The sequence below is a fragment of the Eretmochelys imbricata genome, chromosome 15 (genome assembly GCF_965152235.1).
Source record: "Eretmochelys imbricata isolate rEreImb1 chromosome 15, rEreImb1.hap1, whole genome shotgun sequence".
NCBI lineage: Eukaryota > Metazoa > Chordata > Testudines > Cheloniidae > Eretmochelys > Eretmochelys imbricata.
The window spans coordinates 6,995,774-7,019,615 of record NC_135586.1 but is presented as its reverse complement, the minus strand read 5'-3'; positions in this window follow the sequence as shown (position 1 = coordinate 7,019,615).

The following is a 23,842-nucleotide window of genomic DNA, read 5'->3' as shown; positions in this document are numbered from 1 at the left end:
GAATTTAAGCTACTGTCCAAATACATCCTTCTGGCTCATAATTGAAATGAGTTATCTGAAAACGCTTGATCTTGTATATTAAAAATAATATATTCACTGTGGATTTGATCCAAAGTCTATTGAAGTCAATGAAAAGGAGTACTTGTGGCACCTTAGAGACTAACCAATTTATTTGAGCATAAGCTTTCGTGAGCTACAGCTCACTTCATCGGATGTCAATGGCAACCTTCCACTGGCTTCAGTGAGCTCTGGTTAAGGCGGTGAGTGACAGCTGAACACTTGTTTATTGTTCTCATGGAGGTCAAAATAGCTTTAGGTGTTGCAAAACTAGTTCAAGTTTGTGAGTCTTTTTCTGCCTGGAATTTCAACCTGTGTTTTTGGGGGGAAGGTTACCAAGCATGTTCCAATTTAAAAACAAATGTTTTTCTAGTTGAAGGGAAGCTCATGTTGTATTCTACATGTTGAAGGGTCCTTCTAAAACTAGGAGATGAGTGGCTTCCATATGGTATAAATACTGTATTCATAAAAAGAAAGAAATTGAACAAAAAGGGAGCAGAGAAGGGGCGAGAAAAAAATCCAAAGAAACTTATGAATTTTTGGAATCTTTGGATTTTTTTCTCTCCCCTTCTCTTCTCCCTTTCTGTTCAATTTCTTTCTTTCTTTCTCCTTGTTCTCTATACCATTTTTCACCATTTCTTGTTCCTTTGGAGATTTAGATATGATTTCTTTTTAAATTTATCTCTGGAATATAAGCCATTGCTTTGAACTGTTTATATGATATTTTATTTTATTTTTTGCTGCATCTGTGCCTTCTGCACATATAGTCAATTCCTTAAAGAGCCAGTCCAGGAAGGAATGTAAAGAGAGATGGGAAAAACCAAATGCAAGCAAGCAAAGTCTCTCCCATTATGATCATAAACCTTAGAACTTTGCAGTTTCAAATCCCTGTATCGATGTTATTATTTTTTGTGTTATGGTACCACCTAGGTTCCGCAACTGAATCAGAGCCCCAGTGTGCTTGTGCTGTGCAAACCCACAGTATGAGACCATCCTCGCTGCAAAGGGTATAAAATCTAAATAGCAAAAAAACCCAGAATGAGATGAAATGCCCTGCCTAAAATCACACACACAGCTGGTGATAGAGTTGGCCTTATCTCCTTATTCTCAGGCCAGCACCTTAACCACACAGTCAATTTTTTAATTTTTAAATTTTTTAATTTAATCGATTTTTGTGCCTAAACTAGTTCTCCTTCACACCTTGTGAGCTAAACTGTCCCCATGTTATAGATGAGGCAATTGCAGCTCTCACTGGCTTCCCTGGGAGGTGTCGGCGCTCAGCACCTCTGAAAATTAAGCCATAGGTGACTTGCACAAAACCACACAACAAATCAGTAGCAGAGACAAGCGTCGAACTCTGAAGTTTCTGAATCCAGTCCCTGAGCTCAATCCACAAAATCACATTCTCTCCAGATTAATTGACGGGCGTGGAATAATCTCCTGCAATAGAAGAGGATTTATAGCTGCTGTTAGATGGGTGGGGGAAGCAGGCAGGAGGAGAGATTTGAAATCCCTTTTGAAATTCAAACAGCCATGAAACGCCCAGCCCAGTGTGTTTTATTGTTATTTAATTGAACAGTATCCTATGTTTTTCTCATCTGGCAGCAGGCCAATGCTTAGAATATTTAAAGAGACAAGGTGGCTGAGGTAAAATCTTTCATTGGATCAACTTCTGTTGGTGAAAGAGACAAGATTTTGAGGGTATGTCTACACTGCCCACATTACAGTGTGGCCACAGCAGCGCTGTGAAGTGAGCAGTGTAGTTACGCTTTGTCGCCCGGGGAGAGCTCTCCCAGCAATAAAAACCCACACCCCGAACGAGCAGTGGTAGCTAGTCAAAAAAAACCTTTAGATAGTTTATTACATGACTGGTTACAAGCTTCTTTGGTGCAAGATTTAGGAAACCAATTGATCTGGGAGTAAGTGACTGGTCTCTTGAGACTGGAAGCAGCCTGAATGTGGTGTGATTTTTGGTGAAAGTGACCATTTATCACTAAGTCCAGTTTGTCTGGATAGCAAGACAGACTGGAGAGTCACTCTAAGGGGATTGTCTGATTCCATGGTAAGACTGTTATAGTGATCCAGGAGTTCACATTTGTTCCTGGCTTGGTGAAATCCATAGACACACCACCAGTTTGGGGCGTCTGCCCTGAGGCAGGCACTCCCGGTCGTGAGCCACTCCAAACATTCATTTTATTGGAGAAATGCATGAATAATAGTGGATCTCTGAGACTAATACTACCAGGGCATCCTGTTGTCAGGCCTGGGCAAGCTTAGCTCTGCTAATGGTCCTTGATTCTGCAAGCCCCACTCCCCACTCACACACTATCACAGCCCTGGGTGTCTCAAGCAGAGTTTTCCAATTATGCAAAATGTAGGATTTAAGCCAACAGCCTCTAAAGAGACCAGCACCATCTGAAATATTATATAACTTGTAATGGGCTTCCACTCTCCCACTAGCTGGGTTGCAGATGGATGTGGTTTGAGACAGGTTGAGGGAATAGAAAGTGAAACAAAGCATTCTTTAAACATTAAAGTTTGGTGGCTTTGTTGTACAGTGCAATCTCACCTAATTCATTTGGATACCCCTAGTGCTACATTGTGCTAGATTTGCTCAGCCTAATAGCCTGGAAGCAAACACAGTAAGAAGCACTTGTAACCATTAATATATTATGTCATTCTCGTTTTAAATGGATTTTATTAGATCTGGCATTCCTAATCCGTACTCAACAGGCAGCCATTTTGCTTACAAGCGATGCCACTTGTGACTTCAGTTGTGCAAGGCCCAGCAGAAGATGCTGTAAGACAATATGTGTATTAAATATGTGTAATATCTGTATTAAAATTGGCTTAACAGGCAGACAAAAGATTTCAGCACCTAATATTATATCATTCAACATTCTATTAAAATATCAGCGTTCTCCTGCAGGGTTGTTAAGTGACTATATAAACAACTCACTTGTTTAATATTATTTTCCATAGCGATCCCACACAATGACATCTCTATGTCTGGTTGAAAAAAAGGAAGTGTATTTTGTGAAGGAAATAAAATTGTTTTGCTCAAAGTGTCTGATGAAACTTTTCCTTTAATTTTTGTGTGTTTGAGGGGGAAAACCTCACTTTCTCCAAACTTTTTTTTCCCATTGGAAAAGAGGCCATAGGAAGGGGAAAAAAATAGAAGAAAGTGGGGGTTTCCCCTCATTGAAACAATTGGTTAAAAAAGTGTATGTGGGGGGGGGGTATTTTGCATTTTAAAATTCTGTCAAAAACCAAATCCTGTTCACAAAAACCTGGACCCCACCTCCACTACTGGGCTCAGAATCTGATTGATTGATGCTTTTGACCGGAACTTATACCACCTTGTGTAGCAAGCTGCTCAGAGGCCACAAACTAACTAAGGGTTAAATTGGGTAGGCATTTGAATGGGAGGTCATTAACTACACCTAGGTATTAGAGGAAATTATGTTGGTGATTCATACGTTCCATGGCCAGAAGGGACCATTATGATAATCTAGTGAGTCTGACCTCCCATAGGACTTCCCCAAAATAATTCCTAGAGCAGAGCTTTTAGAAAAACATTCCATCTTGATTTTAAAATTGTCTGTGGTGGAGAATCCAGCACACTCCTTGGTATATTGTTCCAATTAATGATCCTCACTTAGATTCATAGATATTAAGGTCAGAAGGGACCATTATTATCATCTAGTCCGACCTCCTGCACAACGCAGGCCACAGAATCTATACACCTTATTTCCAGTCTGAATTTGTCTAGCTTCAACTTCCAGCCACTGGACTGTATTAGAACTTTCTCTGCTAGATTGAAGAGCCCATTATTAAGTATTTGTACCTCATAGTGTCAAGGTTCCTTCCCCACTCTGAACTCTAGGATACAGATGTGGGGACCTGCATGAGAACCTCCTAAGCTTACTTTTACCAGCTTAGGTTAAAACTTCCCCAAGGTACAAACTATTTTACCCTTTGCCCTTGGACTTCCACTGCCACCACCAAACGTTTTATCTGGGTTTATTTTATTAGGAAAGAGCCAGTTTGGGAACGTCTTTCCCCCAAAAATCCTCCCAACCCTTGCACCCCACTTCTTGGGGAAGGTTTGGTAAAAATCTTCACCAATTTGCGTAGGTGACCACAGAGCCAAGCCCTTAGATCTTAAGAACAATGAAAAAAGCATTCAGTTCTTGAAAAGAAGAATTTTAATAGAAGTAACAATAAAAAGAATCACCTCAGTAAAATCAGGATGGTAAATACCTTACAGGGTAATTAGATTCAAGACATAGAGAATCCCTCTAGGCAAAATCTTAAGTTACGAAAAGACACACAGACAGGAATATCCATTCTATTCAGCACAGCTTATTTTCTCAGCCATTTAAAGAAATCATAATCTAACGCATATCTAGCTAGATTACTTACTAAGTTCTAAGACTCCATTCCTGTTCTGTCCCTGGCAAAAGCATCACGCAGACAGGCAGAGAGAGCTTTGTTTTTTCCCTCCCCCCAGCTTTTGAAAGTATCTTGTCTCCTCATTGGTCATTTTGGTCAGATGCCAGCAAGGTTGTCCTAGCTTCTTAACTCTTTACAGGTGAAAGGATTTTTCCTCTGGTCAGGAGGGATTTTAAAGGTGTTTAGCCTTCCCTTTATATTTATGACACATGGCGATAACTTTAGACTGTAGTCAAGTCACCCGGTAGTGGGGTGGTCACCCCGCTCAGGCCCTGAAGGGGTTAAAGGCAGCCCTGGAGAGGGCTGCAGTGGGGAAAGGGATTAAGAACATCTGGGGGAAGCTGACTGTAGCTGAGCATGGGTGTGGCTGGCTTAATCAGGGCCCAGCTGGCCCTTCTAAGAGGGCTGAGGGCCAGGAGCTGGAGGAGTCCCACTCTTGCTCTGGGGTGGGAAGGGCTAGCTGCCTGGGAACAGGGTGCTTGAGCACAGCAGCACTGGGGAGCTCCAGCCTGATAAACCCCTAGGCTGCAGGCCTTGGCAAAGGCCTACAGAGGCACTGGGGCTGCAGAGGGGCAGCCTGAGGATAGGCAAAGGCAGCAGGTCCTATCCCCTTGCCAATGATGAGTGTCCATTACACTGCAGTCTGCCCCAATGAATGGAGGCTAGCTGATCACTGGCAGTAGCCACTGAGGCAAGATGGGTCTAGAGGGTTGGGGGTTCCCAGAGCGCGGGTCCTGCAGGGGCAGATCCCCAGGGAAAAAGGCACCATGGTCCGGGAGGGACATGGGGCCAGTGGCAGGTGAGACACTGGCGTGCAGAGGGCGCCCCAGTGCTGGCGAAGAGCTAATTCCCTGGACAACCAGCAGGAGGTGCCGCACTGGTGAGTCTTGCCCTGCTACTCACCCCCTTAACCTTTTATTTGTTAAGCTAAATAAATTGAGCTCCTTGAGTCTGTCACCTTAAGACATGTTGTCTAATCCTTTAATCAGTCTCCTGGGTCTTTTCTGAATGTTCTCCAATTTATCAACATCCTTCTTGAGTTGTGGGCATCAGAACTGGACACAGGATTCCAGCAGTAGCCACACCAGTGTCATACATAAAGGTAAAATAACCTCTCTACTTCTACTTGAGATTCTTCAATTTATACATCCCAGGATTGCATTAGCTTTTTTGCCCACAGCGTCACATTAGGAGCTCATGTTCAACTGATTATCTGCCATGACCCCCAAATCTTTTTCAGTGTCACAGGTTCCTTTGTTGATGCTTTTTTCTGTGAAGCAGAAATACATCTTAAGTACTTGTATGACTTCCAGCACCTACAATCCTTAATGTAGTTATCCTCAAAACACCCCTCTGAGATAGGGCAATGCTATTATTCCCATTTTACAGATGGGAAATTGAGGCCCAGAAAGATGAAGATCCAGACCTTAAGAGGTACTCAAGTGCCGAACTCCCATTGAAAGTGACTTGGCCCAGGTTATAGAAGAAGTGTGCAGCAAAGCAAGGAATTGAAGCTGGGCCTCTCATGGCATAGTTTAGCATGCTAAGCACTGGACCATCCTTCCTCTTTACTCTGTGAAGGTAGAGAGCACTCTTCTATTGGAAGTGAAGGGCAACTCAGCACCTCTTTGGGACATCACACCAAAGTTCTGGCAATGTGTGGTCATTTAAAGATGCAATGGCGTTTTCTTGAGAATTAGGATATTCACCTGGTTATGTTATTGAGTCAGTGTAACAGTAACATCAAATGGCCCCTTCAGTTTCAACAGGCAGTGGCATTCTTCACTTCCTGTCCTAAAATGTTCTCTGCTATAGCTGTCTGCTGTTAAACAGATGCAGCTGGAAAGAAAATTGTCTGATGGATGAAGTGATTTTTATATATCTCTTACTCACCTCATACTTCACAGCAGTATTGGGGGGAGGGGGCTTAAGTACCAGTGTCTGCAAAGCACTTGATTCTAGTGATAAGAAGGACCCCCAGAGATACAATGTGTTCATCATTATGATTATTTATTATTGTAGTGTCACAGCTGTGCATAGTACTTTATAGAGATGTAAGAAGAGGTGCTCCCTGTCCCTGAGGTAGGCCAGATTCTTCCAGGCGTAGCCACAATGAGTAGTGCTTGACTTAATGAAACGTCCCAGGGCCAGGTCATCAAAGGTATGGCTGTGCTAAGAAGCATAGGTTCCGACTCTGTGGGGGCCCCGGGGCTGGAGCACCCCCGGGGGAAAAAATAGCAGGTGCTCAGCACCCACCAGCCACTTGCTGATCAGCTGTTCAGCAGCAGGCAGGAGGCCCTGGGAGAGGGGGCAGAGCTGGGGCAGGAAGAGGCGGAGGGAGAGTTGGGCCTTGGGGGAAGAGGCGGAGTGGGGGTGGGGCTTTGGGGAGCACCCACCCAGAAAAATGGAAGTTGGCACCTGTGCTAAAAAGTCCTGGTGACTGCATGGACCACAAACCGTTTTGAGATTGGGGGTGAATTCACCCTTCAAGGAATGGAACTGTCAGGATAAATTAATCTCCAGCATCCCCACCTGAGACAAAAGTGCTTGGGAACCCACTCAGGAATTTTAGACTGGGTGGGCAGAGGAGTTTTGCTGAGTATTGTTTTGGGTAAAGCTTGGGTGTGGGTGAGGGTAGGGAGACCACCTGGACACAGAGACCAGAGGAACCACTCCGAGAGAGGCAGAGGCAGAAGGCAAGAAAGCCATGCAGCAGCTGGTGAGCACAGTGAGACCCTGGGGAAAGCTAGAGAGAGAGTTTTTGGGTCTGTTGGCTAAAAAATCTTGGGCTGTAATCTAAGAAAATGCTTATTTTTTTTTCTCGGTTCCTCCTCCACTCAGAGGAGCAGGACTTTGTACATTCTTTGTAAATAAACAAGACTGTCTCAGACAAAATACCAGACCCCATCAATTTCTGCTTCCAGCTGGAACGTTCCCAGGGCCCCAAACTTTGACTAGCTGCTCAGGTCAAAAGGGGGCAACAGATTTAGGTGCTTAATTCCCATTGAAATGAATGGGAGTAGGCTCCTAGGTACCCTTTGAGGATCTGTGCCCTGGGGTCTCTCTACAAGGTAAGATTCTATTTGCTGGGAGGAAGGATGGGCAATATCAGGCCCTGTGTTTGGAACAAAATCATTAGATTGAATTTTTTTCATGCTAGTTATATTTTAGGTCAAGTTCAGGAGCTGGAGTAGACAGCACAAGAGAGAAGGTTAATGGTAACAGGCTAACCATAAGGAGTTCATTTTCAGGAGCAGACCGGCTAGATTGCTTGGTGGTTATTATGGTGGGAAAGATATAATGATAGGATTAGATATAATGATAGGATCTATTAGTAATTACGATCTTTAGTCTACTAGTTACCATGATTATTAATGACAGGTTTCAGAGTAACAGCCGTGTTAGTCTGTATTCGCAAAAAGAAAAGGAGTACTTGTGGCACCTTAGAGACTAACCAGTTTATTTGAGCATGAGCTTTCGTGAGCTACAGCTCACTTCATCAGATGAAGTGAGCTGTAGCTCACGAAAGCTCATGCTCAAATAAACTGGTTAGTCTCTAAGGTGCCACAAGTACTCCTTTTCTTTTTTCATGATTATTAACTTGATTTTCTAGAATGTTGGGCTGAGCAAAATGGGAGCGATTTAACTTTAAGACATTTTTGATCCCATCTACAAAGAGGAAAGGGTTTGTGCAGTTGTACAACTTCACCAATAAGTCTCCCAAGCACATAACTTTATGCAGCCTCTGACTCTTTGCTTCTACTCATGCAGGCTTTGTGAAGAAGAGTAGGGGGCTTGAGGCGTAGAGCTATGAGAAGAATCGTACAGCGGTCTATGAAAGAGCTGGGATAAGGTGGGGAACACTTCTCTGTTTAAAAAGGATTCAAAATAGATTCATTCAAACACACCAACAACCCTTGAGAGTAGGTAGAATGTTGCCCTGAGTCAAACTTTTGTCAAGATCAATTGAAGGCCTGAATTGTCCCTGATGGCTTTGAAGATGCCATTGCTACAGACCACGGAACATCTGAGATGCTTGAAATCTGCAGGCTGAGGCCAGAGTTTATGATGAAGTTAGGAGAAAGAATTGGATGAAGGTAGCAGGTGCACTTAAAGAAAGGCTCTCTGAGTATATGCTGGGTTCCTTGAGTCTCTGGTCTCAAAGATGTCTCCTGGTGAGTTTAGAATCACGCATATTTTACCTGTCTGGAGAGCAAGTCCATTAAGTTACTCACTCTCTGCTAAGACTTGAAAGGAAGACTACTGGCTCCAATACAGGAGACTCTGCCATTTGACCCAAAGGACCCTTTCTATTAAGTCACAGTAGTTTGCTGTCTTTCTGAGCTGCCAGAGAACAGGACGAACGCCTGCATCCTCCATTTTAACAAAGCCCAGGACCCCAGGAACAAAAAGCTGTTCCTTTGAAATGAATGCAAACTGCACTGTGCTGTACAGCATCAGACGCAACACAGGGCATGTCAAACCATGCGCTGGGCACTGGCATAAAGAAACTGTGTCCCTACTGAGGTATTAACCAAGGACTTCTGAAGCAAAAGTGAGTGGGCTGAATGCTGACTTACAGGATTTCACAAGGTGCACATTAGAACAGACATTGGCATATGTGTGCCAATTTGATAACAAGACACCTTTTGTTGCCTGGCATTACTAGAACCTTTTGTTATTCATCTCAGGACTCAATGCTACTGGGGAAGTGTCCGCGGCCGTTGTGTTTACAAGTGTGTTATTTCAATATTCTCTTTTGTTCCTGATGCCCTCTTTGAAGCTTGGAAAGCTTGGTTTTGTGCCTCTTAGCATAGATTGAAGCAACGTGATTTGGTACAAGGAACACCAGGTTGAAACGCAGGGGGCCAGATTCTAGTCACTGGTTTGGTCCCTTTATGTTGCTTCAGCACAGAACCACTCCCACTCCAACTCCTGCCTATGGCCCCACCTCCAGCATGCTCCTACATTGCTCCGCTCCCTGGGGTCATGCAGGAGTTGGGGCCCAGCTAAGTTGAGACAGGATGGGAGCTGCCAAAGCACTCTGCTCTTGGAGCAGCCCATCTGCAGCTGTGGGGAATCATGAAGCCCTGACCCCATAGATTCCAAAGCCAGAAGAGACATCTGTGGTCACCTTGTCTGATCTCCTGTATAACACAGGCCAGAGACCTGCCCCCAAATAATCCCTAGAGCAGAGCTTGCAGGAAAATATCCAAACTTGATTTTAAAATCATCAATGATGGAAAACCCGCCATGACCCTTGGTAAATTGTTCCCAAGTCGGTCGTTGGGCTGCCTTTCCATACATGTTCATTGTTGTAATATTTGTTGTTCACTGTCCAAGATGAAACACACCCTCATAGGGTTAGATGGTGACTTGGACTATATACCAATGCAAGGGAGTAAAGTAGCCATCTTTATCTTGGTATGTGGGCTACCTGGACCTTGGGTCTACATGCCTAGAAGTAAGTGGACAACCTGCCTGCTTCCTTCCTTCCCAGAGCAGGTGGGCAGGGAGGTGAGGGGACTGGGCAGAGCTTTGGCTTTCCTCCTTTCCCCACTCTTACACTCAGGGACCAGAGTAGATGAGTCAGTATGGGGGCAGAAAAAGGGAATAGGTTGCTGCTGATATAGACCAGGAGTAATTTGCTATCCTTACTTGAAAGGAAGGAGAATGCAGGGGAGGAGATGTGACTCAGGGCATGTCTACACTGCAGTTAGACAACGCCAGCTGTCCTGTGCCAGCAGACTTGGGCTCTCAGGGTTCAGGCTAAGGGTTTGTTCAGTTGCAATGTAGATGTTTGGACTTGGTCTGGAGTCTGGGATATACTACCCCCCACCCGGGATCCAGCGTCTACACCACTATTAAACAGCCCCTGAGCCCAAGCCCTGGGACTCTGGGTCAACTGACATGGGCCATCCGCAGGTTTTTAATACCTACAGAGGGCTGTCTCTGAGTCACAATGAGTCCTGGGGCTACTCCCAGAGCGGTGAAAATTACGCGCTCTCCTTTCTCAGAGCTGCATCTTTTGGTCTGTGTCTGAATAGGGCCGAGCTGAGTGAGGTCCTGACCCTGCTTAGGACTTTTTGGCTCTACCTGAATACACATGATATTATAATTCTTAATAGTGCAGAATACACAGCCCTGAATTCTACCCCCGATCCCGTACGTTGGATTAATTCTGTGCCCGCTAAAACTGTGGCATATCAGAACTAACCAAATGATGGTGACGTAATTTGAACTGGGCAGGAAATTAGTACAAGGCAGGGGTGTCCTTCAGTACTCTTAGCAACTTTTTCTTTGCAGATAGCAATCATTTGGACAAAGTGAAGACCGTTGCCAGCTGAAGTCTTTGAAAACGGTGGGTCCTTGGCACCTGTGTAAAGCAGGTCCAAGGGGTTGACATCTGGGCACCCTAAATCAGTGGCCACTTTTGAAAGGGCTGGCCTAACCCTCTCTGCACTTCTGTTTCCCATCTGTAAAATGGGGATAACATTCATCTAACAAGCCTGGGATTTGTGAGGCTTCATTTATTCATGCTTATAAAGCAGCAGCGTCCAATAGAAATTCGATGCTCGCCACACTGCTAGTCACACTTATGGTTTTGAATTTTTCTTATTAGCCACATTATAAAAAAGCCACATGCATTAGCCACAATTCAATAGCCTATTAGCCACAGGTGGCTAGTGGCAAACGTATTGGACACTGAGAATGCCGAGAACCTCGTTGGAAGGCACTAGACAAGTGCAATGTATTATTAAATGCTAATGTGTATGTATTTGTTTAAAAGCTGATTTGTATTTAAACTGGCTAAACTGGGGGGGAGGGGGGTTTTCAGTCACCCAAAGCATCTCTTCACAAAGGGTCTAAATGACGTGCACATTTGTGCAGTGCAAATAGGAAAACACGCCTCCCCCCCGCTTTGTATTATGACTACACCTGGAGGCCCCAGCTGGCTCAGGGTCTCATTAGCCCAGATCCTCAAAGGTATTTAGGCCCCAAGCTCCCATTGACATCAAGGGGAGTTAGGCACCTCAATACTTTTGAGCAACTGTACCAAAGCCTAGTAAGAGACAGTGATCAGGAAGTGCAACTATTAACACCAGGGGTTAAAAATTAGGAACTTTGGTTCTTAGGCTATGTCCCCACTGCCCTGCCAGTTCAGACTAAGGGGGTGTGAATAGCTGCACATGCCGTAACTCCTCTGTGTGGACGCATGGGCAGCCGGTGACCCAGCCATTGGGGGAGGCTAGCCCCCAACCCCTTCCCTTGTGCCTGAGGCCCTGCCCCTCCCCTCCTGTACCCCCTCCCCCGCAGGAGCCCAGAGCACCCCCACCATGGGCCCCAGCAGCGGGCGGCAGCACCCGCAGCTCCGATGCGCCAGACAGCCAGTCTCAGAGCACCGCGGGCCCCAGCACCAGCCGCTCCAAGTCCCCGTGGCAGGCAGGCCGGCCAGCCCCAGCCAGCTTGGGCCAGGCAGAGCGCCGGGAGCTGCAGGAGGCAGTCTGGGGGGTGGAGCATGGGTGGGGCCACACCAGGCTGTTTGGGGAGGCACAGCCTCCCCCAGCCTATGATACCCGCCACCCATGTGTGGATGCTTGCAGGCCTGAACTAAAAGGCTCCTGGTTCACATTAATGTAGCCCTGTTTGAAGAGGACTCTGTTAACGCAAACTAGGAACCTTTTAATTTGTGTCCGCAATGTCCCCACGAAGCAGTGCAGCACTTTGGGGTGCAAGTCTATTCACACACCCCATAGTCCGAACTGCGGGGCAGCGTAGACAAGCCCTTTGACTCACCTGAGCAATGACAAAAAGATACTTTTTTTGGCAAATGAGAAGGTGGTTTCTTGTTTGAAAGGCCATGTGATCCAGTGGGTAGGACTCTGGATTAGGATTCAGGAGTTTTAGGGTCTGTTCCCAGCTCTGCCGGAGACCTTGGGCAAGTAACTTCTTTCCTTACCCTCCCACCCTTTGTCTGCCTTGTCTAGTTAGATTGGGAGAAGCCCTGCCTCTCACTCTCCGTTTGTACTGCACAGTGGAGCCCTAATCTCATCTGGAACCTCTAGGTGCTACTATACTACTAACAATAAATAATAGTAAATAATAAAAATTGGCATTGGGAGGAGCAAGGCAATCTTAACCACAGGATTTGTATAGAACATGTGACACCTGATCCTGGAGTTCTTCCTCATTGGACAATCCCATTGACATCACTGGGGTTGCTTACATCAGTAAGCCCTGGACTCTTATGCAGCAGTTTTCATTCACAATGTGTCAGAAGTTATAATTAATACAAACAATATTTCTCTGGCTGCATACATTTGCTTCAGCCACTAGAGGGCAGTCAAATTATACAGATTTTTACCAGTCAGTAGGCTTTTGGTACTTGAACATAGTCTTCCCAAATACACTATGAAGGTATGAATATAGAAAGGAATTGAAGTTCTTCTGAGGCCAAGAATCACCACACTGTAGCTGTCTAAGGGATCTGGATGCTAAACTACTACCCTAAATGTCTAAGTAGGTTTACAGCTACTTACACCTAGGTGAAAGATCTGCATGTGTTTCATGGGCCTGTTGATCTTGCTTTCCTTTCCCTCAGTAACTCATCCGAAGGTGAGCAGTAATATTGCATGGCAGGATCAAGGTCTCTTTAATGAAGTTGCAGTGAAGGTGTGTAGCCTGAATACTGTGTTACTGGACAATAGCTTTAATAAAGGCAAAACCGTTTGTGCATTCAAAAGAGAAGCTAAAACCCAACTCAAATCTCTAAAGGGAAGAGCAAGAAATGGAAAAGAGGGGCCTCTTCTAAATTCATGTCTGAGCCCATTTGTTTCTGTACAATTGGATGAGTTATTACATGGGTCTGATGTCCCTAATTTCCATTCAGATTCACCAGAGCTACACTATGGGATGTCTACAGCTTGGTAGAACGGGATATATTTTTTTCATTGATGGAAGAGTTTTCCGCCAGCAAATGCTGTTTTGTTGAAATTGAAATATTTCATAGGAACAAGCCACTTTCAACAGGTTTTGATGGAGAAACTTTTGAAATGATTTGAAAACAAAATGGAGTATTTCCTTTTGACATTCTTGTTTTGTTTCTGTTATATATTGTATTGTGTTGTTATATCATAATGTTTCAACATAGAAATGAACCAAAATGAGCAAGCTGAAGTGAAAGTTTTGATGAGGACATGATGATGTTTCTGAATTGAAATATCTCAGAATTTCTACTCCACAAAATATTTTGAGATTTCAACCTTTGGCCTTTAGTCGGGATGAAAACAAATTTTGAAATTTCAGAATTTCCCATGGGATGGAATTCCATTTTCTGAGTATCTGTACATCTTGGCTTAGTTACTTGTTGCATTTCTGTAATGCATTCGTTCTCCACTTTTTCTGTATTGGGCCCTTCCCTCTGGGACCTTCTCCCATCTAATTAGGACCTAGCTAGGACCTCTTACTATTTAGCAGTATGGGAAGGCTATCACTGACACCTTTCTGTAGCCCCACTGGGAGCCGTGACCATCCATGGTGGGAGCCCTGTCAGTAGTGCACATTTAACATGAGATTTCCAAGCCCTTTACAAATATTTCTTGACTAAGTCTCACAAGGCCCTGGAGAAGCAGGTTAATATTACAGTCCCCATTTTACAGACGGGGTAAGTGAGGCAAGGTCACCTGCACCAGCTGGCAATGAGTTGGTGGAAGAGCCAGGAACGTAACCCAAAAAGTCTAACCACTAGGTAATGTTCCTTTTCACCGTAACTTTGCAGAAAGAATCTCAGTACAGAGCACCATTAACACAATTCTCCAAGCTAATGTGCCACGAAATTCAGAAGCCAGAATGCAAAACTTGTCAAAAGATTAATGACAGAATTGCCCCATCTCCTGGGTCTTAAAGCCCTGGGCTTGACCATCTAGTAGTTCAACACAAGCCCCTGTTGGTGGCAGTATTCTGATTTCAAACCCTGCTGTTTACCAGACTTGAAAGATGAACTTATCGTTTCAGTCCAAACGATGAAAGAAGCCCATTTTTCATTTGTCTAAGTAGCCCTCCTCTTCTTTCTTAAGCAAGATACCATGCACCAACTGATTACAGCAACTACCAGGAACCGTGCATCAAGAGAACAGTTGATAAATGAGCTGGATAGAGATGGGACTCAGGATATGGTAAATATAAAATTAAAGATCCAGGCAGGAACCACCCATGCAATTCTTTTAAAATCAGAGGTGTAACTGAGGGTACAATTTAGCCCTGAGCCTTATATAATGCAGCTGGCACCCATTAATTTTTGGTGACATAAACCTGCCTTCAGAAAATCTATTTTCTGTCTCATTCCCACTAGAGACACAGAAGGCCTGATTCTCAGCTGTTGTAAATCGGCATTGTACTATTGAGCTCACTTACATCAGCTGAGGGTCTTCCCTGTAAGAAGATCTTAATGGTCTCCTGCTTGACCCCCCCACAGGTTTCAGCACCGCAGACCATGGCATCGCCTCAGGATCAGCAAGCCACAGGAGACCGATCGGTTCTGCAGGGAGAAAAAACCCTGACAGCACACGTGACGTTCCCATCTTCATAATGTGACATGCTGGAAAATGTTCTGGGAAAGATAAATGATTGGCTTTTGAGGCTGTTCCTCTTAAAATAACTAAAACCAGTTTATGGAGAGTAAAAAAGTGGCACTAATTTACAGGAAAATTCCTCAAAGATGATTATTCTGCATAAAAGATAAGGGGCAGTTTCTCTCTCCTTTCAGAGCTTGAATCTTTGATTGCCCTGTATTCAGAGCTCTAATCAGCAGTAGACATTTCTCCCCCTCCCCCCTGCCTTTTTATTGCCCCTTATTTATATTGCAACCCTATAATACATTAATTGTGATGCCCCCATGAAAGCAATCCCGCTTCCAAAACAAACCGCCCCACAGGGGCCTGAAAGCAGCATATGTGGGCTACGCATTGCGGATTTATTGCTACAAAATGGTTTTACCAGCAGAACTCGATGCAAGAAAAGAATCCCCCACACGCACGTCAAAGAAAAGCGTTAAGGACTTAAAACTCAAAGCTCCCTTAGCTTAACAGAGGAAAGGTTAAGGAATGACTTGATTACATCAGTTTGTTACAAGGAGGTTAATTAACTACTGGAACAATTTACCAAGGGTCATGGTGGATTCTCCATCATTGGCAATTTTAAAATTAAGATCTGAGGGGTTTTTTAAAGGTGTGATATAGGGGATGTTCTCTGGCCTGTGTTATACAGGAGCTTAGGCCTTGTCTACACTGGCAAGTTTGTGCGCAGTAAAGCAGCATGCTGCGGTGTAACTCCCGAGGTGTGCACACTGCCAAGCCACTTAGAGCACAGAACCTGTGCAGATGCAGTGCTGTAAAAACACCACCCTGATGAGAGCTTTCTGGGTCGTGGGTACAGCGCCATGGTGCCAGTGTAGACACCCTGGTCAATGACAGTGCTGCAATTGGCCTTCGGGAGGTGTCCCACAATGCCTGTCTGGTCATTGCTTTGAACTCCACTGCCCTTACCTCAGGTGACCAACCCTGAGCCCCACTCCTTCAATTCTTTGGGACTTTTGAAAGTCCCCTTCCTGTTTGCTTGGTGAAGCGAGCAGTGGTCTCAGCCATAGGCACTGACTCCGTGGGTGCTCTGGGGCTGCAGCACCCACAGGGAAAAATTGGTGGGTGCTCTGCACCCACCGGCAGCCAAGCTCCCCTCCCCAGTTCACCTCCAGCTCCGTCTCCTCCCCTGAGCGCACCGTGTCTCTGCTTCTCCTCCCAGCTCTTGCCACCGCAAAACAGCTGTTTTGTGGCGTAACAAGCTGTGGGAGGGAAGGGGGAGGAGCAGGAACGTGGCACACTCAGTGGAGGAGGCAGGAAGAGGCAGGGCGGGGGCGGGGATTTGGGGAAGGAGTCCAATAAGGGCAGGGAGGGGTCAGAATTGGGGCAGGGACTTTGGGGAAGGGGTTGGAATGGGGGCGGGGCAGGGTTGGGAGCAGGTGGGGCAAGACAGGAGTCAGGGTGGGGCCAGGGGTGGGAGAGGCTCGAGCGCCAGGAGAAGTTGGCGCCTATGATCTCAGCGCATCTTTCCAGGTGACCATGCCTGCTCCACGCACCAGGTGATCCCCCGTTTCGAGTAATGCTGAGCTGCTGGACCTCATCAGTATTTGGGGAGAGGAAGCTGTCCAGTCCCAGCTGTGATCCAGCTGTATAAATTATAATACCTACGGACAGATTTCACGATGCAGGACAGAATGGGGCCATGACTGGGACACACAGCAGTGCAGGGTCAAAGTGAAGGAGCTGCGGAATGCCTAGCAAAGGCACGGGAGGCAAACCACCACTCCGGTACTGCGACCACGAGCTGCTGGTTCTACAAAGAGCTGGACGCGATACTCAGTGGTGACCCCTCCTCCACTGCGAAGGCCCCTGTGGATACTTTGGTGGCTCACGTGCCAGTCGAGAGTGGACCAAGCCAGGAGGAGGAAATCTTGGAGGGGGTGGGGGACCCAGAGGTAGAGAACAACTTAAAGGTCAGAGATGCATGCAGTCAGGAGCTCTTCTCTACTCAAGAGGAGGCTAGCCAGTCACAGTTGTCAGAGCTTGGAGAAGCGCAAACAGGAGAGGAGGGCCCTGGTAAGTGGCTTTGATTTTGGAAATTGCTGAAGCGAGTTGTTGGGGGCAGGAGGGTTGCAGAAAGCAGGCTTGTGTCTGTATGATGCACGTACCACCACATGCCTAGTCTGAGTGGTGGAACAGGGTGTTGATTGACTCCCTCACTTCACTCCAGGAAACTCTCATGGAGATACTGGGCAATCCCCTGCTGCAGGTTCTTTGGCAGAGCTTCTTTGTTTCTTGCCCCATTAAGGGTAACTTTCCCACGCCACTCTGCCGTCTTGGGGGGCGAGGGGGATCATTGCTGCACACAGGCGAGCTGCAAAAGGGCCAGGGTGGAAGCTGAAGTCTTGGAGAAGACCCTCCCTTGAGGCTCATGTGTGCTTGCCTGTGTTAAGCCAGTTAGTGACAGGAATGTGAATAGTGGCTGTGTTTTAAATCAGTGGTCTGTGTGCTGCAAACAATACTGCTTCTGTAAAATGTTGCATTTTGGCTTCACAGATGAGACCTTGGGAGCCCAGCCTCCCTCTTTGTTATTGCTGCACAGATTTAGAAAGCAGCCACGAAGACCTAACGAGGACTTCCTATGTGATGTCATGATACATTCCATGGCCGAAAAACAAGAATTGAAGGAGTGGCAGGACAGCGAGAAGAGGGACTGAAAGGAGAATGCAGCACATGAGAACGACACCCATCCCTCTGCAGTTTTGCCCTGCTGATGTACAGTATCTGCTGCACTGTACTCCAAAGGACAAGGCTGCATATCTTTAACCGTCCCAGACCCCACCTCCTCCTGGGACCCTCCCTTCCCCCATCCCCCTCAGTGCTGTTGTTTTTTAATAAAATAATTATTTTGGTTTGAAAGCAATCTTTATTCCATTAACTGAATGCAAATAGAGCCCGGCAAAGCAACATGCAACTTTCTTAAAGCCTTCATAGTGAATCGTCTGCACCAATCACAATCACCTCCTAGCGTTTCAAGCACTGCACTCCCAAGCATAGCAACAAATATTAGTGGCTTTCAGCTTCAAATTGCTGTCTTAAGGCATCCCTGATCCTTATGGCCCCGCGCTGCGCCCTTCTAATAGCCCTGGTCTCTGACTGTTCAAATTCAGCCTCCAGGCACTGAGCCTCAGCAGTCCAGCCCTGACTGAAGTTTTCACCCTTCCCTTCACAAATATTATGGAGCGTACAGAATGCGGCTATAAGCATAGAAATATTGTCAATGGCCAGGTCCAGATTCCCATATAGACAGCGCCACCAAGCCTTTAAACGGTCAAAGCACACTCAAAAGTCATTCTACACTTGCTCAGCCTGTTGTTGAACTGCTCCTTGCTGCTGTCAAGGTGTCCCGTGTATGGCTTCCTAAGCCACGGCATTAAGGAGTAGGCAGGGTCTCCCAGGATCACAATGGGCCTTTCAGCCTCCCCTATGGTGATCTTCTGGTCTGGGAAGAAAGCTTCGGCTTGCAGCTTCCTGAACAGGCCAGTGTTCCGAAAGATGTGTGCGTCCTGCACCTTTCCAGACCAGCCTGCATTAATGTCCGTGAAATGCCCACAGTGATCCACAAGCACCTGGAGAACCATAGAGAAATACCCCTTCCAATTAATGTACTGAGTGGTTAGGTGGTCTGGTGCTAGAATTGGAATATGTGTGCCATCTATCCCCCCTCCACAGTTAGGGAAGCCCATTTGCACAAATCGATCCACAATGTCATGCAGGTTGCCCAGAGTCACAGTCTTTCAGAGCAGGTTGCGATTAATGGCCCTGCACACTTCTATCAAAACGAGTCCAACGGTTGACTTTCCCACTCCGAACTGGTTTCCTTCCACAGTGTAATCACCATGCGCTTCTCCAACGATAGGGCAACTCTCATTCTCGTGTCCTTGCACCGCAGGGCTGGGGCGAGCTCATCACACAGTCCCATGAATGTGGCTTTCCTCATCCGAAAGTTCTGAAGCCACAGCTCGTCATCCCAGACATGCATGATGTGATCCCACCACTCCGTGCTTGTTTCCCAAGCCCAAAAGCAGCTTTCCATTGTAGTCAGCACCTCTGTGAATCCCACAAGCAATCTCATGTTCTACTACTACGCGTGGCAAGATCAATGTCAAACTCCTCTTGCCTTTGTGGTTTAAGGAATAACTCCACTGCCACTCATGACATGTTAGTGAGAGCGGGCAGCATATTGGTCAACAGTGCAGGATCCATGCCTGCAGACCGAAGAGGCAGAGTGCGCAGTACACCAACCGTTGAAAGATGATGCCAAATGCAGACGGAAGCCCAGGGATTGCCAGGATGCGAAGCAATGCACCACAGGGCACTGGGACAGGACCCAGGATGTCCCGCGACCCCCTCCGCCTTCCCACAGCTCTTAGCGGCAGAAGAGGAAGAGCTGCTCTGTGGCATAGCTGCCCAGAGTCCACCACTCCAAATACCACTGCAAGTGCCACAAGTGTGAACACGCTATTGCCCAGGCAGCTGACGGTGTGACCACACAACAGCGGTGTCCCTTCAGCGCTCTCTGAGTGGCGCTGTAACTGCCGGCGCCATCACTCTGCCAGTGTAGACATAGATGATCACAACAGTCCCTTGGACTCTATGAATCTAAAACAACCCCATAAAAATCTCAGATATCTTGGCTCTCTGTCTCCCGCCCTCTTGGACTCTATCTGCGTCAGCTTTAAGAGTTGCCAGCTACAGTGTGGAATGTCTTGATCGTTAAAGGAGGGTAGTCACTCCATTACACACATCCAGCCCCACTGGGACATAAGAACGGCCATACTGTGTCAGACCAAAGGGCCACCTAGCCCAATATCCTGTCTTCCGACAATGGCCAATGCCAGGTGCTTCAGAGGGAATGAAGGTCCGTGGGATTCCATGAATATGTACAGGGGCAGAATGTTGCCCATTGATTCCAGTGGCAGGGGCATTGTCGTGATGGTTTAATCCTGTTCTCAATGGAGTTGATGGCAAAAGTTCCATTGACTTCAATGAAAGCCTGATGTGCCCTGTGGCAGAATTGGGCTCAATGAATTTATGGTACTTGGATTAGGCTGGTCTTAATAGCTCTCTGAGAAACCAGTGCTGATTGGAGGAGGGATGGATTCCAGGCTTTTCAAAACAATTTCAGGGGCCAGATCCTGGTCCCATTGAACTCAGTGGCAAAAGGCCCATGGACTGCCATAGGAGTAGTCCTCCAGATCTGAGGGTGAAATTGCACAATGAGAGCACACGTCTCAGAAATGGACATTCCCACAAGCTCCTTTTAGTGGCAAGCGATGGAGGAATCAGGACTCAGCTTTGTTCAATGGGGCTGGGAGTCAGGAGTTCTATTCCTGTCTCAGCCATAGGATCTTGGTCCATTTGAGTGCACCACTTAACCTCGGCCTTAGTTTCCCTAACCATAAAACGGAGATGATACTTAGCCACTTTTGCACAGTGCCTTGAGTTCCTGCAGTGGCAGGCGCATGCTGGAGCAGTGCACAGTATCATTATTCACATTAGTTATTGATTAGCTGGGCTTTGCGAAGATGCACACACTGTATTTGCCATTCACCCGAGGCTTTCGAAGCGTTTTACATGCATTAATGAGGCCTCAGAATAGCCTGGTGCAGTAGCCTAGTACCCATTATTACACGCCATCTACGGAGGAGGAAACTGAGGCAGAGAGCAGTTTTCATGCCTTACAGCTTGTCAGTGGCTGAGCCAGGAGTAGTGCTCAGGAGGAGTTTGTAGTCCCCTGCTCTGACCACTCTACCAGCCCAGTTCTCAAGGTCATGGCCAAAGCTGACAGGTCAAGAATACAAAGAATCTAATCTGGTGAGCCTGATTCTGTTATTCCAGTGGTTCTCAGCCAGGAGTATGTGTACCCCTGGGGTACTCAAAGGTCTTCCATGCGGTACTCAACTCGTCTAGATCAGTGGTTCTCAGCCTGGGGCTTGAAGCTACTGGGAGGGGTCACAGGATGAGTTTGGGGTGGGGGATTTACAAGTGCAGGGCTAGTGTTAGGGGGTGGCAAGCAGGGTGTCAGCCCTGGGCAGCGGGACTTGGGCTTCAGAAAACGCTAACAAGTAAAAAACAGGCTCAAGTGTCACACTGAAATATTTATATTCAAATCGATTTATTTTGTAATTATGTGGTAAAAATGAGAAAGGGAGCAATTGTTCAGGAATAGCGTGCTGGGACATGTTTGTGTTTTTAGGTCTGATTTTGTGAGCACAGAGTTTTTAAGTGAGGGGAAACTTGGGGGTACACAAGACAAATCAGATTCCTGAAAGGAGTACAGTAGTCTGGAAAGGTTGAGAGCCACTGTGTTATATACTAAGGCACCTTTATGTGGGGTCTGGCAACATAAAGGTGCCTTAAAGTGGGCAGAAACAGCCTCCTGAGAATACGCTCTGTACAGAGAGCCTCTCGAGCCAGAGCTAAACTGGTATAAAGGCTCTAAGCTCCTGATATAGGGTTCAGATCCGGGGAATACTGGGGCCTGGCTGGAAAGCACTGCACTCCAGCTATTCTCTACTCCCCATGGGGACCATGGGAGGCAGAATGTAAGATAGAGCAGCCTGAGGTTGCTTTAATTTACACCGGGTCCAGGCAGAGTCCCAGAATAAGGGGAGTCAAGAGGTCAATAAAGCCATCTTTGGCTCATCTCCTCCACCATCCTGCCCCAAGTGCAGGAACAGAGGAGCTGAGACCTGGGCCTGTTGTGTTTTCATTTGCAAGTTGCACAGCCTCGCTGAATGGAAGGATTCCGGTGCCTTGGACTTCACTGCAGATCTACAGATGGACCCAGAGGTGGGCGCACTCTCCCCTGCGATGATGGGGAAAAGCGTGGCCTGTGTTATTATTGTAGGGTCAGAGTCACTTCACTGTTTGTTTATCCAAGGAATCATCCCTACAGCCTTCACTGAAAGAACCATAGAGTATCAGGGTTGGAAGGGACCTCAGGAGTCATCTAGTCCAACCCCCTGCTCAAAGCAGGACCAAGCCCCAATTTTTGCCCCAGATCCCTAAATGGCCCCCTCAAGGATTGAACTCACAACCCTGGGTTTAGCAGGCCAATGCTCAAACCACTGAGCTATCCCTCCCCACCTAGATACATTTTTTAGACAAAACTAAAATTAAAAACCAGCCAAACTGTCACCTAACTGCAGGTCAGACAAATGTAACTGATATACTTCAGTTGGTGCAATCCACTCCCTCTCCAGTGGATGCAGCAATACCGGTCGAAAGATGCTTATACCAGTGTAGCTTATGCCCATATGAAAAGGGGAATAATTTGCCCTGGCATAAGTACCTTTATACTGGGAACTGTGCTGCTTCAACTGTTTTGGTAAAAAAAAAAAAATCAAAAAAACCACACCCCCAACCAAAATAGGTAAAGCAGTACACAAACTATATAGATCAATCCTTAAGGTGGATTCATTATTTCATGGCCTCCCAACCTTGGCAGTGTTCCTTTAAAATTCTTTGGTTTAGAGACGGGGGATAAGAGAATGGTGTTGATTGACTGATGTCTTAGGAGCCAGCGGGCAGATAGCTCACGAATACATTTCAGGACAGATGCACAGTTCCCTTTCAGACTGCAGGCGGCTCATAACTAAACCACACACACACCCTCCCTTCCTTCCCAGTTCCATGTCTCTCTCTAGTAGCCCTAAGTGGCTTTCCAAATGTGTTTATCAGAAATTCTTTACATTTTTACCCCACGTACCATGCATGGAAACCAACTGGGCTCTCAGATGTGTTGCCCTGAAATCAGTGTCTAATGTACATCTGGTTGCTAGTGTGTCCCCAGTTATCTAGAGGAGACGATCCTGTTGAAGGAAGAAGAGTACAAGAATCAGCCGTGTGCCCGTAGCAACCAAGCTAGTGATAAACGTCTGCCACGATTACATTCCTTTTTTATGTCTCCAAGCTTCGCGAGCTAATCCCTTATGAGAGTGGAGTTAAAGCAACGCTGCACTGTATTACATTCAGTCTTTTGACATGATTGGCTGAGAACATGATTGGCAGAGAACATGATTGCTGCAAAGCGGGGCAGATTTTTGAAACCTAAAAAATCCCTAAAAAAGTTCATGTGGATAAAAAAGAAAAAAAGACTCCGTCATTTTTAATCGACTTTATTCCCTTTGATTTTGCCAGCTGTGGGATCTGAGTCTCAATCACAAAAGTATTCTCCATCTTCAAGCCCCGAAGTGGCTTTGGCTGTTGGATAAACTCGTGTCTGTTACCAGCTGGTGCCTGCTTTGCTGAGAGGGCCAGGCATGTAGGTGCCATGTTTGCCTGAATTTGTTTGTGGTGGCGAAAGCAACAGTCTGAAAGGCCCAGCTTGATCTCCAGTCACACCAAGGGAGCTCAATATCTTTCCAGTCTCCTTTGCATCCCCACACGGCTAGACCTTTAACTGAACAAGACTGAGGGTAAAATGTGAGCGAATAATGTTAGCATAGAATTTCCTGCTGCTGTTAGGGCTGATTTCAAAGGGAGAAAGATCAGGCGTTACAAGGCATGTGGAATTAGGATTTTTTTTAATGTTTGGTATCTATCTATTTGTTTATCAATCTAGTAACATTCCAAAATCTCAAATCAATAGCTCAACATGCCTTTTAGTACACCCATAGATCCTGCGTTATAGATACACACACACACAAACTCTCTTACACACGCGCGCGCATAGAAATGCAACATTATGT